This window comes from Pelmatolapia mariae, linkage group LG20, assembly GCF_036321145.2.
Source record: "Pelmatolapia mariae isolate MD_Pm_ZW linkage group LG20, Pm_UMD_F_2, whole genome shotgun sequence".
Classification (NCBI taxonomy): Eukaryota; Metazoa; Chordata; class Actinopteri; order Cichliformes; family Cichlidae; genus Pelmatolapia; species Pelmatolapia mariae.
Genome location: NC_086244.1, coordinates 6433597 through 6452500, shown reverse-complemented (window position 1 = coordinate 6452500; position 18904 = coordinate 6433597). Strand labels below are relative to the sequence as shown.

The following is an 18904-nucleotide window of genomic DNA, read 5'->3' as shown; positions in this document are numbered from 1 at the left end:
GTCTAATCCCAGACCAACTGTAGCTTTGACTGGACCAGCAGAGGCTGAAGCACTGGCTATTTCTGCTCTGGCAAAGGTTTGGGCACCAGAGGCCACAGAGGCTCCAGCTCCTGCGCTGGCATTGGGTCCTTTGGCCTCTGCGTCAAAAACACTCCATTCAGCACGGGTGTGCCCCACTCCCGCTTCAGCATACGCTCCGGCTTTGGGAAGACGCTTCCCTGGTTTGTCCTCAAAGGCATCTGCAAATGTTCCAGCCCGAGCAAAAGTTTCCTCAGTAAAAGCTCTGCCAGGCCGATCAAAGGTATCGATCATCTCAAGTGCTCCAGCTGCATTAGCAGTAATGCCTCCACCTGCTCGCATAACTGCATGGGCTGTAAGTAAGGAGAAGTGCAATCTGAGATACATAGAAGACAATGTTATAGCAGTGGTTATTCCTACAATATTATAGAAACGGGATTTAAAAATGTACTAAAACAAGAATTATGCTTAATGATGGACTAACAAACACTGTTGTTAATGCAAAGGTGTTAAACCTCACAAATATGAAAGACAAATATGTCACATGAAAATATCAATATTGTTTTTTTATCAATAAATATCAGTATTGTATTCTCTCTCTCTCTCATACACACGCACACACACACACGCACACGCACACACACACACACACACACACACACAACTTACCACCAGCATCTGCAATTGAAAAAAAAGAAAAATGTTATGTAGACAAGTTTTGTCTAAATCACATTAATCATGTTTAAGTCAAAATAACTTATCACTGTATGCAGCTGACAGTAAGTGCACTGCATTCAAGAGGAAAGCAGAGTATCCTACAAACCAACATTATCATATTTTATGTTTTGCTTCAAGTTTTTCTGCTAGACATCTGTCACAGTTCTATTATAAACCATCACCCGTACTCATAGCTTTGGTTAAATTACACCCTTAAAATTATGTTAGAAGCCTGTGTGTGAAACCTACCTCCCACATTTGCTGTTATCGCCCCTTTATTTCCACATTCTTTCTCCCAGCCTGAGCTGCTTCTTGTTTGGATATGTCCTGGAAAAAAAGTGACTTAAGTGACTGAAATACTTGCACATATAAACATTTAAACACTAAGAGGCGCTTAAACATGCAGTTTCTTTTTTCATTGTTTTGATTTGTTTTTCAGAACAAAGTGAGAGTTAATTAAAGTTAATAAGTTAATCTGTTTCCTGGAAAAGCCTGGAAACGGTTTGCCTACCTGGCATCTTTTGGCCGGTTATTGTTAAAGAAACTGGGAGAGCTGCTGTAAAAAATCAATATAGAAAAATATCAGTTACACACAGATAAATCTTCTGTGAATACATTTTAAGTTTCCTGATTAAAACAATAACTTGCAAGAACAGGTCAATTAAAGAATCAGATAATCAAATTATAATCGCATATTATCCCATGATTACTTACTCGAATAATGTCGCTTGGGTTGTTGCTTGGGAAATGTTTGCACGCCTTTGCTGCAAGCGCTGAGGGACAGAGGAATAAATAGCAGACCAGGAGGGTGGAGGTTCTATTAAACAGAATGCAATAGTCGTCACGGTTTGGTAGTGCAAACCGTGGGGAAGTGAGTGTGCGAACAGTGCGTTTATTTACAGTGGTGAGGGAAATAACAGGAAATCATCAGTTTTTGTAATCATTAAAGATATGTCATTTGAACTGTTGTTTATCACCCAAACCCTCAAATTGCCCGGTCATTAATGCCCATGATGAGTGTACGTAAACTTCTGACCAAAACTGGATATAGAAGACAGTGTTACAGTGTGAGTTATTCATAGAGTATCATTTAAATAGGATGGAAAATTCTGTAATTATACAAGAATGATGTTATGATGTTATAGTAAGAGTGTCGTGAATGCAAAGGTGTTACACTTCATGATTGTTAATGCAAATATGCAACATAACTATAAAAAAATACATTCAATTATTTCAAGTCATCACTTAATGTGTAAAAAGACCCACTCAGTTTTCTTTACTTTTGCACCCACAAATAATTTGACAAAAACAACAACAACAACTTACCCCCAGCATCTGGATTTGAAAGAAAAAAGGACCTCAATCATGTAGAATTTTTCTTCTTAATCATGCCAAACTTGTTTAACTTGAAATTACTCCATTACAGGAAGCAGAGTACTCTTCTCTACAAGCTCACATTGCAATGATTGCTTATCTTCAAGGTTTTCTGCTAGAAATGTGTTTTATAAACACCTAAAGTCCTTCTTCAGTTTTGAGAGAAATTGACAGCGTTGGTTAAATTACACCCTTCAAATTCCATTAGAAACCTACCTCCAAAATTCGTGGTTATTTTCCTTTTATTTCCACATTCCTTCTCCGAGCCTGAGCCGCTTCTTGTTTGGATATGTCCTGGAGAAAAAAAAGTGATTTTAACTTTGAAATACTTGAACACTTGGAGCAGAAACAATCTCAGGCTGCTCTGCTCTTTTTTCCCAGTACGTGTTTGTGTGTACTGGAACTTAATTTGTGTGGTGATTGAGATAGTTTACAAAAGACCAATGAAATGTGAAACATGACAGGGTGCAATTATTATTATGTGTGGTATATATATTTTAGGACCTATGTAGCTTTTAAACTCTATAAGGCACTTAAACATGCCTGCAGGTTTTGTTTGAGTGACAGTTAATCAAAGACCACCTGTTTCCTGGAAAATCCTCGACCATATTTCTTTAAAGCTAGCAGGAAAATACACGTTTAGATGGTGCTTGCCTGCCTGGTGTTGTGGAAAGTTTAACAATAACCTGCAACACACCCAGTGAGCTTGATTTGAAGTGGGTTTAATAAACACATTGCAATGTGGAGAGAGCATCCCAGTGAAACACCAGGACCATCTCTGAATTGTGGCCACCGCCTTTACATCTTATACACAGAGACACAGACAAAGAACATTCCACAAACTCACATGTTGGCCCCTCTCACGGGAGGGCTATACCTTCTCCCTCACAGAGAGAATTATGACCTTGTTTTCTGAGTGGCCATCACCTAAGGATTTACATCCCTGATAAGCAGAAGGAGTCTCACTATCTGTTTAACGTCTCCATTACAATGGCCTCACTGTGTTAACATTCCACATGCATGTAAACTGGTGACAGGAGTGCTCTTACTATAGTAAAGTGAGAAAGTGATATTACTATAACTAATGTGATATGATTAAATATGTGATTAATACATGCATCTTTAGGTCGTTTACTCTGAAAGAAACTGTCAGTAGTGGAGGCAGTTAGCTCTGGACTTTCTCTGCGAGGAACTGCTGTTGCAAATTAATACAGCAAGTTATTAATTACATACAGATAAAAAAAACAAACATCATTTGTCGTCTTCTCTGAGTCCGTTTCACTGTTAAACCAATAACCTGCAAGTCAATACAAATGTATACCAGACCACTGGATATGGAGTGTAGACTGTATCAGAGTACGAGTAATCTAACTAATTACTATTCCTATCGTTACAACGCCGTTACAGTTACTAACAAGAAAACGCGGTCTGTTACTATTTTTCAACAAACAGACGGTTGAAGCTGTGTTCAGCTTACCGCATCTTATATCAGTTGCACGGAAGTAGCTGTAAGTAATCTGGACGCTACAGCTTTAAGCAGCTGCGCGCTCCCGCGGACGGCAATCACGATCACTGTCTAGCACAACACCTGGAGCTCAGGGGGCAAAACAATCGCATGAGTGCTGCTGTTTGACTGAAGCAGAAGATAAAGTAGTCGTGGTAAGCTAATCACATGACCACTTAAAGACAAAGCAACAAGGTGATATATACCAGTTTATAAATTGTGCTGATAGGCCACGTAAAACCAGAGTCATGATAAACAATATATACGCGGCGTTTTTTCCTCAATAGTTTCGTCAGGCTAGCAAACACTCTCTGCTTATGAGCAAAAAAAACCCCCCAAAAAACAAAAAAACAGGGGAAGTTTTAGGAGTGACGGCGAGAGAGAGAGAGAGAGATTTGTGACATTTAGCATGTTTGGAGTGTGTTGTTAATGTGTTGTCTTGTGTAGTTAGTGTGTAGTGTTGTGTATAGTTTTGTGTTGTGTGTCAGAACAATGAGATGACTGCTGTCTCCAGGTAGAAACAGGAGTGATACACCTGCTGCTGTCAGACCTGCAGGTATCAGGCTGTGATGTTCTCCTTTATAGTGGACAGAAATATTTGGAGTGGCACAAATAATTTGTGTGGCATCTTATTGATGCAGAACAGCTGATTGTTCTGTAAATAGTTTGAAATGGTTATTTAAAAAAGGGGTAAAAGGTAAATGGCTGCAAATAACTTTGTTGTTTGAAAAACTTGTGCATAGAATTTTAAAATTGACAATTTATATTTGCATTTGAAGTTATGAAATATGATTCATTAAACATGTTTGTGGTTGTTACATTAAAAAATATAACTTTTTCTACTCTGATTTAATGTTTTTTTTGTCTGATTTTAGATCAATTGTGTTAATACAGTATGTCAAAATGAAAACATAACTGTAAATTCAGACACGTGAGGTTGTGCTGAAAAGAATGATACCAAACAAGGCAAAGTAAATAGTTTTTAAAGGTGAAATGTGGAGGGAAAATCAAAAGTAGTTAAAATGGCCAGTTATACCCTGGACCCCAGAGGGTTAAACATTTATTTAAAGTAATGCAATAGTTACTTTTCAAGTAATTAATTACTTTTAGAATATTATAACTCAGTTACTAACTCAGTTACTTTTTTGAAGAAGTAACTAGTAACTATAATTAATTACTTTTTCAAAGTAACTTGCCCAACACTGCTTGAATGATGTTGCTTGGTCACTTAAATACTACATGTTGTCTTCATATTACATAATATTCAACAAAGTCTAGAGTCTGGTTGACATAAGAATTGAATGGATCTACAATGATTACCGTCCTCCTATCTTTATCTGGGTTGCAGGGGCATAACCCAGAAGTGATAGGGTAAGCAGCAGGGTACACCCTGGTCAGCTTACCAGCCTATCACATAGAGACAAACAACCATTAGCATTCAGGTAATTTAGAATTACCAATTAACCTACACTGTAAAATGTAATATTGTGTTTAATTAAAAATATTAAGTAGGCTGAACTCAGTCTTTATCAATTTGTTATTAGAACTCAATTTAAGTAAGTTACCAGTACTTTTTATGCAAAAATGCTGATCAGCTCAATTTATTTGAGTTTTCTTAACTTAGAAAAACTAAGTAAACTGGAAATGTTGCTTGTCAGTGCGGAAGGATGAAAGATGTGTTTTGAAAATGCCACGTCACTACCGTCCTCCTCCCTAGCACAGACCAGTCCGCATGTTCCCAGTGCCAGCATTTTTTTTCTGGAATATGTTGAGCAAACCTGGAGAAGCTTCAGCTCAAGAGATTATTGTTGTCATTGCTGTGGATCTTTACCTGATACACTGACTTGGTGAGTAAATGTTTACTCTTATTTAAACTGATTTTGTGGCTTCTCTTAGTTTAGCACCAGGTTTATAATCTTGCTAGCTAGTTAGTGTTAGCCTAGCGTTGCTGCTGTCGCTGGGCTCATGTTACTTAAAAATTAACACCACAGCCTTAAAAGCCTTATAAAAATATGTGAAATGTGTGAAATTCTTTGTTGATTGTTTCAAATAAAAAATGAGATAAGAGCCCAGACAAAAGTTTTCGGGAGGTGCAACCATTAGGGGTGGGGTGTGGGGGGTATTTTCAATCGTAGCCATAACTAACTATATATATCGTGTTTAACCTGAGTAGCAAAATACCGCAGGGGGGTTGAAAACCATACGCCAGGAGTTAGCTGTGCTTGCCCGCTCTATCGAGCCTTGACTTCCCGGTCAGCTGGTGGTCAGCTTGTTTTAGTTCAAAGGCTTTATGGTTTTTCCTATAATACCTGGTGGTGTAGTCAGTGATTTTTTGTCAGTTCAGGCTTATATATTATGTTTAACCCGAGTGACCACCCGGTCAGCTGGTGGGTAACAGGCATCTCCAAAAACGTTTAGAGCACTTATGCAAATATGTGATGTCATGATAAATCGAGCAGATATTAGAAGTTTACACAGCACCATTCTCGCATGAAAATATCTTCAAAGTTAATTTTGTGACCCAGAAAGAGTAATATTTCAAACTCCGCCACTCTGTGTTCCTCCGCCACTGCCTCGATTAAGTTTTGGGACAAAATGGATTCTGGGATATTGCATTTCGTCATTTCGAGCTGAATGGAGATCAAAACAGCCAATCAGATTTTTTTGCATCCAAGTCTGTGATTGGCTGGTTTTGTGGCACAAATATAACGGTGTAGAGAAAGAGTTGATGCACACGGGCAGAAATGTTGAGAGCGCAAGCAACACATTGCGAGCACACGTAAATGCAAAAACTGAGCGAGAGGGGCTGCTAGTGTGTGTGTGTGTGTGTGGATAATAGCAAACACTGAAATACATTTTTTGCACGCAGCAATGAATTTTGTTCACTCAAATTTAGCTTTTCTTCGCTCAAAATAAATTTCTCCTCAAAATGCAACACTTGCACCTGCAATTTTTTTTATGTGCGCTCAATTTTTTTTTACGTGCGCTCAGAATAGTGGCACAAAAATAATGCCATAATGGCATGGTGTTCCGGGGTTCAAATAGTGGGTTCGCACGGGCTTGGAAAGGTCACGTGAACTGCATTATTTTTGTTTGTGGTGTTTTTTGTTACTGTGAAACACTTTAGGCTGTCTGGAAGTGGCCATAAATTTGTGTATACATATATGTATTGTAGGAATACAGCTGAAAATAAGCTGAGGAAAAATGAGCGTTTTGGGGAAAGAAATGATAAAGGGATGACTATTATGCCTAGTGGGAGGGGCAATGGGATATAAAGGGAGGCCGTCAGGGCCTACCTGGGCTTTCTGTGAGATGTTACAGTGAGGGTAACTTGAAGACTGGCTCAGCCGCTTGTGTTTTGTATATAGATGTTTGTTTTGTTTTGAATTAAGTTAGTTGTTCATTTTCTTTGTAAATGATCTTTTGTGCACCTGGGATGCCGGCAGAATAAACTATCCACACTGAACGCTTCCTGAATACGCTTGCATTTCTTCAGGACCCCGCGACAAAAGTTTCTTCAACTGTAATGAGTTTTAAGGTCACACTAGGCTGGTCCCAAGCCTGTATATATGTAGACGGTTGCATGAGGAACGGTGTCCAGCATTAAAACAGCATTCACCAAATCAAACATGCAGATCATCAAAAATACAATTTCCATACTGGATTGATCTGGGTCTAGGGTAACAATAATCTTGGTCCAGGATTATTGTTAACTATTGGTCTAAGACAAATGAAGAGGAGAGGGGGAAGGGGGTAAATGGACTGATTCGTACGTAGCACTTTTCTTCTCTCCCAGAGCACTCAAAGCACTTTATACATGTATACCTCTTTCATTCACACCCATTCATCCAAGCACTTTCTTCTATACTTAAGGGCTTATTAGCTACTAATCACAGTAATTCATACTCAATGTATGCACGGAGAGCAACTTGGGGTTAGTATATTGCCCAAGTTGCATGGAGACTAGAGCAGCAAGGGATCAATCCACCAACCTTCTGATCAGGTTGTATGTGGCAAAGAGACTCCTGTCAGATGACACACAGGTGTATCCGTTAGAAGTGATTTCAACATATAAAAGAGGAATACAGGTTGAATATGCAAAACATTGAGGAAAGGAGGACAATTAATTAAACAAAATAATGTTTCTCTCTTGCACAGTGTCATCACTTAATCAATCACTCAATCAATGAATAAATAGTTATTCTATTTATTTATTAGTTAGTAATCAGTGTCACCAAGAAACCATAAAAACATGACAGTTTCTTAGTATAAAGCCGACATCTATACAAGGTTAAGTTCAAAACCGTTGCCTAACAGGGAAATCCTCAGTGTAGGACCAATAGTGAAACCAGTTCCTAGAACTTGTGCTTCTAGACCCCTGGCACCAATTCCCACTCCTGTATCTACTGCCAGGCCGACTTTAGCTTTCAATGGACCAGCAGAGGCTGAAGCACTGGCTACTTCTGCTCTGGCAAAAGCTCGTGCACTGAGAGAAGATAGAGAAGCTCCGGCTCCTGCACTGGCATTTGGACCTTTGGCTTCCGCGTCAAAAACGCTCCATTCAGCACGAGCGTAGCCCACTCCTGCAGCAGCAAACACTCCTGCCTTTGGAACACGCTTTCCAGGTTTGTCCTCAAATCCATCTGCAAATGCATCTGCTCCTGCGTAGGTACCAGCAGCAAAAGCTTTACCGGGCCGATCAAAGGTGTCGATCATCCCCACTAACCCGGCCCAATCAGTAGTAATTTCTCCACCTGCTTGCTGAACTGCATGTGCTGCAAGAAAAGAGAAAGGTGTCGATCACCTCCAGTCTGCCAAATAACCCAACTGACAGGCTGCTGGACACTGGCAGCACTGTGTTTATGTTATGCTAACCATAGCTGTGTAGCTAGCCACCACATAGCACATCATTATATACCAGCTAGTCCAACTTCAGTAACCCTACAAACGTCACTGCTGTTTAGTTTTCTGTCTTCATTTATGCTGGAAGTGATAGCAGGGCTGTACGTTTTAATTTTTGCTGTGGCGGTTAAGCGGCCAGATTTTTGGCTTCACGACCCTCCTTTGCGGTTTGTGCAAGTCAAATCTCAGTTTGCTCTTTGGGGTGTTTCAGCCGATGACACGAAATACCATCATGTGGTGGCCTTGCTGGATCCACTGTCCACCTGCCGTGTGATGACCCTCCTCCGGGATCCCCCCACCCAAGGTAAAGACACCGCTCTGAAGGCACTGCTGCGGTGCTACTCCCTCTCCGACGCAGAGCGGACCGAGAAACTCCTCTCTCTCTCAGGCCTGGGTGATGGTACCGCTCTTGAGTTCATGGAGAGCACGCTGTCCTTGCCAGGAATGGATAAAGGCGGATTCCTCTTCACTCACCTCTTCCTTCGACAGTTGCAGGCTCCAATGCCTGCTGGCCTTGCCAACTTCCTGCTGCTGGCCGCGAAGGATTACCACTCACTCGCAGAAGAACCGGATCACATTCTCCCGGCTACTAGGAGCTTCGGCATCCGATGGCATCTCCCGCGTCCCCACCAAATCTCCCGGGGGCCACCGACTCATTGATTGGATGTTCCCTTGGCTGGGGGTATCCCGGATGAGGGTCATCACACGACGAGTGGACAGCGGATCCAGCAAGGCCACCACATGATGGTATTTCGTGTCGTTGGTTGTTGTTATTCAGCCTGGTTCTATGTGCCCCTTTTCAACTTTGAGCACCCGACCCTTCAAACATCTCTGCATGGCCCTGCACCTGTCTAACCTAACCCCACTAACTCCATGTCTTTAGACTGTGGGAGGAAAACTCCACACAGAAAGACCCCGTTGGTGGAGTCAAACTCACGACCTTCTTGCTGTGAGGCAACAGCGCCACTGTGCTAACCCATATTAATATTAATTAAAAAAAAAATAATAATAATAAAATGATAATAATAATAATAATAATAATAATAATAATAATAAATTAAGTACTCTAGTAGGTTATTTACTTAAGTATTTCATTGAAGTACTATTTTTGTATGGGTATAATTAATGTAATTATACCTTGTACACGTTATACATGTAACTTGTACTCCTCTGAAACAGCTTCTGTACTTTGTGTTTTCTTCTTGTGTCTCTCTAGTCCTATTTTCTCTCTTCTCTTCCTCCTCACCCTCAACCTTATCACTATTTTATTTTTATAAGATATTCTAAAAATGGCTGTTGCACTGCCACATTACATTACTTACCCTCAACCTCCATATCTGAAAAAAAGAGAAATTTCATTAGCTTAAATATTTTATTTTTCAAAATTACAAAAGCTTGTCAGATTCATGCTTTGCCTGATTTAACTTCAAACAATCCCAACGAATTTATATGTAAATACGGTCAGGTCCATATATATATATATATATATTACCACTCTGACACAAATTTTGTTTTCTTACCTGTTTACTGAAACATATTGCAAATATAGTTGGACAGGGACAGAATGTGAAGACTCTCAGGGTTTAGTAGTTTCAGCTCCTTAACATGTGCAACCCTCCTTTTAAAGGGACTAAAAGAAATTGGACAATTGACTAAAAGGCTATTTCAAGGGAAGGTGTGGGCGTTATGTCATTATCAGTTAAGCAAATAAAAGGCCTGGAGTTCATTTGAGTTATGGTGCTTGCATTTGGAAGATTTTGCTGTGAACAGGCAACATGTGGTCAAAGGAGCTCTCCATGCAGGTGAAACTAGCCATCTTTAAGATGTAGAAACAGAACAAAACCCATTAGAAAAACTGCTACAGTAGTAGGAGTGGCAAAATCTACAGTTTGGTTCATCCTAAGAAAGAAAGAAAGAAAACACTGATGAACTCAGGAAGGCAAAAAGACCTGGACGTCCACCATAGATAACGCTGGTGGATGATCGCAGAATCATGGTGAAGAGAAATGAAAACAACACTCTTCAGGAGGTAGGTGTATTGATATCCATGTCTTCCATAAAGAGAAGACTATGAAAGTAAATGCAGAGGGTTCACTGTAAAGTGCAAGCTACTTATAAGCCTCAAGAACAGAAAGGCTAGATTGGACTCTGCTAAAAAAAACCAAAAAAACAAGCAGATAAAAAGGTCAGCACAGTTCTTGAAAAATATTATTTGAACAAATGAAACCAACATCAATCTCTACCAGAATGATGGCAAGAAAAAAGTATAGAGAACGCATGAAACAGCTGAAGAGCGGAACATACCACATTATCAGTAAATCAGCTCGTGCATGGCTGCCAGTGACACTGGGACACTTGTGTTTATTGATGATGTGACGCAGGACAGAAACAGCTGAATGAACTCTGAGGTGTTCAGAAACATACTGTCTGCTCAAATCCAGCAGTCAAATTAATAGGGTGGCATTTCATAATATAGCTGAACAATGACCCAAAAACATACAGCCAAAGTAAGCCAGGACTTTATTAAAGCAAAGAAGTTGAGTATTCTTGATTGGCCAAGTCAGTAACCTGATCTTAATGCAAATGAGGATGCATTTCACTTGTTGAAGTGTTATGTTTGGACAGACAGTCCCACAAGCAAACAGTAACTGAAAGCCGCTGCAGTAAAAACCTGCCAGAGCATGAAAAAGGGGGAAACCCAGCATGTGGTGATTTCCATTAGCTCAAGACTTCAGGCTGTCATTGCAGCAAAGGGTTTTCAAGCAAGTATTCTAAATGAACATTATATTTTCAGTTATTTCATTTGTCCAACAACTTTTAAACCCCCGAAATGAAGGGAGTGTGTTAAAAATGCTTTAGTTCATCTAATTGTTAAGCAATCTTTTTATTCAACCCACTGAATTAAAGCTGAAAGTCTGCACTTTAACTTCATCTGAGTTGTTCCATTTAAAATTCATTGTGGTAATGCACAGAAAAGTTGTTTCTGTCCAGATATTTATGGACCTAACTACATGTCAGACACCTAGCTTAATCATTTTTGGCACAGGAGGAGCCTGGAATGTGCTTTATAACATCCTTGGTCACCAGCAACTTTTCCTTTTGTAACTAAGCAAAAAAAAAAAAAAAATTGTGGTGGACAGTTAACATCATCAATCACACCGCCAGCACAGAAATAAACCTTTTTCAATGAGACATTTCTAGTTCGTTTTATCCAATGAAGTTTTCTTCGTATATTATTGCACAGTTTAAAGTCCTACATTGGAGCCTGTCAATTACTCAAGCCCGTTTCCATTATAGTGAGTCTGTTTGCCTCATTGCCACCATAGGCCTGCATTTAATGTACACATGTATGACCTGAAAACATGCAAAAATAACCACACCTATCAGTGCTATTGTGGTCAAAAACTATATTGCCTGGTTTAGTAAATCTGTCTCTAAATTATATTTCAACAAAAACATAAAATGCTTTATATACAGTATATATAAAAAGAGAGTTGTATAAAAAGTTTCACTATCAGTCAATTTAGCTTTAAAAAAATTAGACTGACAGATTGAGAATTACTCTTTTAGATGATGCTTGCTTACCTTTAACTTTCAGGTGTTTTACTCTGAAAGAAAATGCCAAAAGCTGGTTAAACTGGTGCAGGAAATTAAATATTCAGTTAAATATTGAATGATTAATTCATTAATTTTCTACAGGCATTTTAAAGTAATATAAAGCTTTATTATTCTGGGATCTTCATTATTCATGCAACAATTCAGTCAATATGATGTACTAAAACATAACACACTATTATATATGTATTGTAACATTAATGTCACGCTCTGCAACAGCACATTTTGTGGCGAGAGGAGGAGGAACCAAATGCAGACACTTGAGGCTTGAGTGAAGTTGAACAGAAAGCGAGCCGATTATTGAGGCTGGTATGGTAAAATAAAGGAAAAACATGAAACCGAGACCAGACTAACTGACTAAACTGGGAAAACTAAAGCAAAACTAAAACACAAAGCACAGGGAAACCCGGACGAGGGAACTGGACCATGAAACGAGAGACCCAGAAAACCTGACAAAGGACAGACAAAATATAAGCACACAAGCACAAAATCAAAGTAAAACAGGAAACACTAAGGCACAGGCTAAATCACACAACAATGGGGGAGACACACATGGAGGGCTTCGTATAACTTAAATGAAGCAAAATATTGACAGGGGAGACACGGAGTAATAACATGAGGGGAAAATGTAAACGGACAGAGTTTACATAGTTTTTAGACAGAGGGAGACACAGGCATAACTTAGGAGACATAAGCAGAGGACATGAAAGATTCATACAGGAAACAGGGAACGACAGATCAACAAGAAAACACAGATCATAAGACTAACTACACTTAAAACCTAACCAGGACTGAACTCCATACTAACTGTAAACACTAGATCTTAAACATTTTCCCCAAACAGCAAAAAGAAATCAAAAATACAAAAAAACACTCAAAATGCTGGGTCAACGTCTCAGCACCCTGGCAATTAATGCATCTACCCAAATCCCATATTTAAATAATCCCATGTTTACTTACTTCAATTACTTGAATTTGCTTGGGTTATAAGAAATGCTCCTATGGTGTGTCCACTGTGGCTAAGAGGAATAACGATCAGAAAGATAAAAGGATCAAATAAGACTGAAAGATAGCTAGAAGATGTGAAAAAGATAATAAGACACCCAACAGGAAAAGGGTGTGTCAGTAATTTGAGCTAGTGGCAGTTGGCTTTCTGTTAAATTTTGAGTCATAAACCTATCAAAGAGAAAGCAAGAAAAGGAACTTAGAAAAGTTTTCTTAGGCATCTGTACAGTAGGTGAGAATTAACAACATCCTTCAGCTGAAGGTGTTTTTTTTACTTCATGTTTAGCAGTCGTCTTTTTATTTAAATAGCTTGAATTGGTTTAGTAGATGGAAGGTGCATGTGTTTGTTTTTTTCTGATCAATACATTTTATTAATAAATTTACAAAACAGCTTTGTCCTTATTAAAGTTTCATAACATTCAAATAAATAGTGAAATTTTAATGGTTATAATTCTGGTAACTCGTGGTGTCTAACCAGACTTACTCTGGATGATATTACCTTGGTGATGAAGAATCTTGGAATCACTTTTGACCAGGTTATGTGCTTCAATGTCCATGTTTAACAAATATCTTGCATTTGTGCAATATATTTTAAATTAGAAACATCTTGTCACAGAGTAAAGCTCTGCGACAAGCTGTATTAGTATACCGCACCACACGATGTGATTTCTGTAAACTTGATTAAGGTACCATGAAGCACTGGATATTATTTGTGTTTTAACAAAGTAAACAGAAAGAAAAAGTGAAAACAAAAACAAACAAAAGCTGTAAAGAACCGTTAGGTGGTTTTAGAGGTAATCCCCCAAAACACACACAAACTCATACACAGACAACAGCAGTGAAAAGTGAAAGTAAATTTCTCTGGGTATGGAATTACGATCCCTGTGTTTTCTTCAGCTAAAAAAACACAGAACAAATAAAAAGTTGTAACAAAGTGGATCACCTTGCCTAAAACAGACTATTGCTACTAATAAGTTTAAATGAATAAGATAACAAATGATTTCACTGTATATTAATGTACTTTAAATATTTTAAGGGTATTTTCGCACCTGACGTGTTTGGTATGGGCCAACTCAAGGAATGTAAATTCTCTATCTTTTCTGATAGTCCAGAACACAATACCTTCTTCTTGTATTTACTTTTTTGCTCCTGGCCCAGACTTATCTTGCTAGTAAGAGGACTGAATATTTTGTAGTGACACATTTTGGTTCACTTGGAGATCACTTGATGCCAAAAAACACCCAACTGTTAATCTCAGACACTAAAGATGAAGAATTTGATGGATTTGTGAAAGAGGAATGAACTGAAAGTGTATTGTTCTGTAATTTATGTGTTACAGCTAAACAATGTTGAATGTTATTGTGACTGAGTTGAATAAAGTTTAATGCGCCTTATAATCTTATAATCGCCTTATAGTCAGAAAAATATGGTAAATTCCAGAATCGTTTTCCACCACAACAAGAACCAACAGTAATGGAAGATGGGCTTAAATAGTCATTTATTCTCTACACTGATATATACTGATGCACATTACATATAAAGTGAACTGAAATCAGAGAGGATAGCAGAAAGTCAGCTGAATAGTTTGTTACAACAATGAACCAATAATCACACAAATAAAAATAAACAAATAAAAAAACAGTAAAAAAAAAAAACAGTAAAAAACCTCACTCATCTCATGTCATCAAATCTGATCATGCACACTCAATAAAATAAAACATTAAAAAGATTAACGTAAACTACATAAAAACATTTCTAACGGATGATTTGAAATGTTATAACATTTTATGCATATGACAGAGATCAAATGCTAAAAAAAGTGGTTTCAATGTTGTAATGAAGGGCAGAATATAGTTTAGAAAATCTGTATTTTGTACAATCTACCAGAAACTGACTTCAAACCCAGTGCCAAAGAGAGAAACACCAATTTTACCAGAACCTACAGAGAAGCCGGTTCCCAGCACCTTTGCCTCTACTCCAGAGGGACTGATCCCAAGTCCTGTATCTACTGCCAGAGCGAGTTCAGCTTTCACTGGACCTGCAGAGGCTGAAGCACTGGCTAATTCTGCTCTGGCGAAGGCTTTGGCACTCACAGATGACAGAGAAACTCCTGCTCCTACACTGGCATTAGGCCCTTTGGCTTCGGCATCAAAAACGCTCCATTCAGCACGTGCACAGCCCAGTCCCGCAGCAGCATACGCTCCTGCAGCAGCATCCAATCCTGCCTTGTCCAATCCATCTGCAAATGCGTCAGCTCCCGCGTAGGTACCAGCAGCAAAAGCATTTCCGGACCGATTCACGTTTTTGACACTCCCCAGTAGTCCAGGTTCCACAAGTTCTTTACGTGTTAACTGGACTGCTTGGGCTGCAATGAGGAGGAGGATTACTCTTGCTTAAGTACATTTAAAATATTGGATGCTTTCAGTATTTCTATGTCATGGTACTTTGTTCCACTATGTTGTACATATAGTTTATTTTAAAGCTTAAATTTTTTTTTAATCTTTGAGTACATCGTGTAGATATTATGCTGGTACAACAATAATACACCAATGCTGTATTATTAAACTCCCCAACTGTAAATAAGTAATTAAATTATTCTTCAGCTGTAACATTTTCAAGTGATATACAGTACAGTCCTAGTAATAAAATGCATTATTGCATCATAGACAACACTGGCTATGAGTTTCAGGCATATGTTTCTGATCAAATATTCTGATTTAATAGAAATCCCATGAATTGAATCTCATATTTTTCATATTGCTCTTATAACTTTTTGACAGAAAAATAATTAAAAATCATCATACATTTTTGCGTTCATCTGGACCTTAGTCTTACATACAAAATACAGTTATTGTAACATTTTAGCCAATCCATTTTCTTACCCTCAGCCTCCTTATCTGAAAGAAAAGAGAAACGTTATTTGATATAACGTTAAAGAGATCTAGTTTCATTTTCAGTTCAGATAAAATGAAATTAAAGGTTTTTCCTAAATATCCTTAAAGGACAGAGACAATTACATATTTAGATTAAGTGTTCCTACCTGCCATCTTCAGGAAAAGCGGTCTAATATGAAAAAAAGATGCAACAAATCAGTCAATAAAAATATAATGTACCAATATCATAATTTTACATGAAACATTAAATAAATACATAGATGTTGCCAAATGACGTTGAGTTAAATGACTACTTACTTGAATTTGGTTGCTTTCTTGATCGGATGCTATGCGCACCTAGGGAGACAAAGATGAATACCAGACAGCACACACTTGCCCACCCTATTTATCTGTGTGTGTGTGTGTGTGTGTGAGTGGGAAGACGAAAAAGAAAGTGAAAGAGAGGTAGGCACAAACTTAGCACACTAGATGAATAAGATAAATTATATCACTCTACATTAATGTCCTGTAAATATTTATATATCACTCTATACCTCTGGTCTGTTTGTCACCCAGCTGAAAAGAAACACTGTGAAATCAAACTTGGGTTAGTGAATCTGAGGAAAAAAACTGCTTTAATTGGGAAAATTGAGAAGGTGTCTGAAGCACTGCAAAGAGAAAGGTACACAAAATCACACACACAAACAGAAAAATGCATTAATGGGATGATCCATGATTTGGGGCAGATTATGGCAACAGTAACCCACATAGCAAGCAGGTCTGGCCCACATCTGATATCAAGCCGGCACTGCTGGCTGACTTCTGGCACGATAAGACGTATGTCATCCAGATATGGGCCAGGCCTGGCATTGATGGCACTGTCCATGCAATGGATGCCATATCTGGCCCAATTGTGGTTTGGTTTATGTGGCCCAAGTCCACAGAAAACAGGTCTGGCCTGGATCCGGCACCCAGCTGACACTTCTGACTGACTGGTGTCATGGCAGGGTGTATGTCAACAAGATGTGGGACTATTTATGTTCCTATTTTCCTACTTTAGTTAGAAGACCCAAATGCCATATGCAATACTATACTGCTATGGTAACCAACACCAACATGCAGGTTTGTGAGTGTACACTTTATCCAAAACCTAGTGAGGGTTTACTCATGTTTGCCACTGGGTGGCTGTGGCTCAGGAGGTAGAGCAGGTCACCTATGGATCGAAAGGTTAGTGGTTCGATCCCTGGCTCCGCCAGTCTACATGTCAAGCGTGAGTGTGTATGAATGTAGTTAGGGAGCATTCAGTTTAGAGAAACAAGATGAATGTTGTATTGAGCAATCTAGGACAATACAAAAGCCCTACATAATAATAAATTAATTCACTGTCTGAACAGAGTTTCGCCATGTTACGTTTGCACTATTATGCACATGTTGTTATTACATGGCTTGATTGAGGTACACATTAGGCTGACATCTGGGGCCAGATGTCAGCCAGAGCTGAAACTGTTCTGGGCCAGCAGTGTGTCTGCAACTGGCCCATGGCTGCAAACAACTTACACATGGCCCACATACTGCAAAGAATGACGGCCCTTTGGTGGCCCAGATCAGGTTTGCCAGAGGTAATCCACACATGGGCCAGCACAGGACCACCAGTGTGTCTGCAACTGGCCTTGTGCTGGCCCATGTGTGGGCCAGATCTGGATGTGGGAGTGGCTTTGATGATTTGGAAATAAACTGCATTGACACTTGTCTCTGTGATGCTGAATACATCATTACTTAGTATATAGAGGGGAAGAAAGGCTGTAAGAAAGTCAGGTGGCACTATGATCTACAGTTGTTTGCAATTAGGAAGTTTGTTTTAACTTAGATTTTTTCTTACAGGCAGTAATGATAGTGTGGCTACAGGTTTCAGGTGGTTGAAAGGCAGTTCAAGCTGGTTGAAATTTTGAGCCATGGGCGTGGCCATGACTCAACAGGAGGGAGAAGAGCATAACAGCAGAAAAACAAAACAACTGGATCCAATTTCCTTTTCAAAAAAATGTCTGCAGAGATGAAAGGACAGTAGAGGAGTCGTAAATGCAGATGATTCACCAGGTGGCTTTGTTCCCCCCACAGGAAGAATGCTTGAAGTGAGAAGATTTGGGGGTTGACAAAGGCCATAAAAAGGAAGTGCTGGTCCAACCCACAGTGAGGGGGCTGTTGACCAGGCCTACAGCTTTGAAGATAACTAAAAGCCACATGGACAAACAACGAAACCAACTGGTGTGTTTGAATGCCCATCTCCACATACATTTGGACTCTGGCCACATGGACAATGATGGACAAGGATACAACTGAGACATTTATGGAGCACTGCAGACCTTAACCACTTAGCAGAGACATGTGCATCTCCTCTTGGTACACACCAAGAGGAGATGCACCACAAGGCTGGATAGATTGGTTGATGTCTGGACTGTGGTGGCATATGATTTTGGAAATGTTAATTCCTGTTTTTGATTGTTGACATTCATTGTTTACTTGAAGGATACAATTTACTGTGTGTGAGATCAATGAGAAGTAAGATAACTGCTAACACATTAACTGTGTACAATATGAGTTAAATGACATGACAGGAGCTGTGTATAAATGAAGCCTACACTGAAACTGTCAAACACAGGGGGTGCATAACTGTAAATTTAAGTACAAAACGACAAACAGGATGGACTGTTAGGTTAATTTTGACAAGAGTTGTCATTGTTGTACTTAAACTTGTAAGCCTTGGTTCAAACTGTATGATCAATTAACATTCTTCGGTTTCTATCCTCCTCCCCGGCCTACATCTAGGTGTGGGAGGCAATTAGCTATAGTTTTTAATTGCAGACATTGCATGTAATGTTCTGGGTGTCCTTATTTAGTG

General features: G+C 39.1%; 1 long non-coding RNA gene across 1 annotated transcript; it reads right to left on the bottom strand.

The window, feature by feature from the left end:
- Positions 1–7893: 7893 nt before the first annotated feature.
- On the bottom strand, positions 7894–13197 carry LOC135932275 (uncharacterized). Its single transcript, XR_010573388.1, has 4 exons — positions 13091–13197; positions 12101–12123; positions 9838–9852; positions 7894–8388 (listed from the first exon to the last, which is right to left on the bottom strand). It is a non-coding gene; the product is annotated as an uncharacterized LOC135932275 (long non-coding RNA).
- Between the last annotated feature and the right edge of the window lie 5707 nt (positions 13198–18904).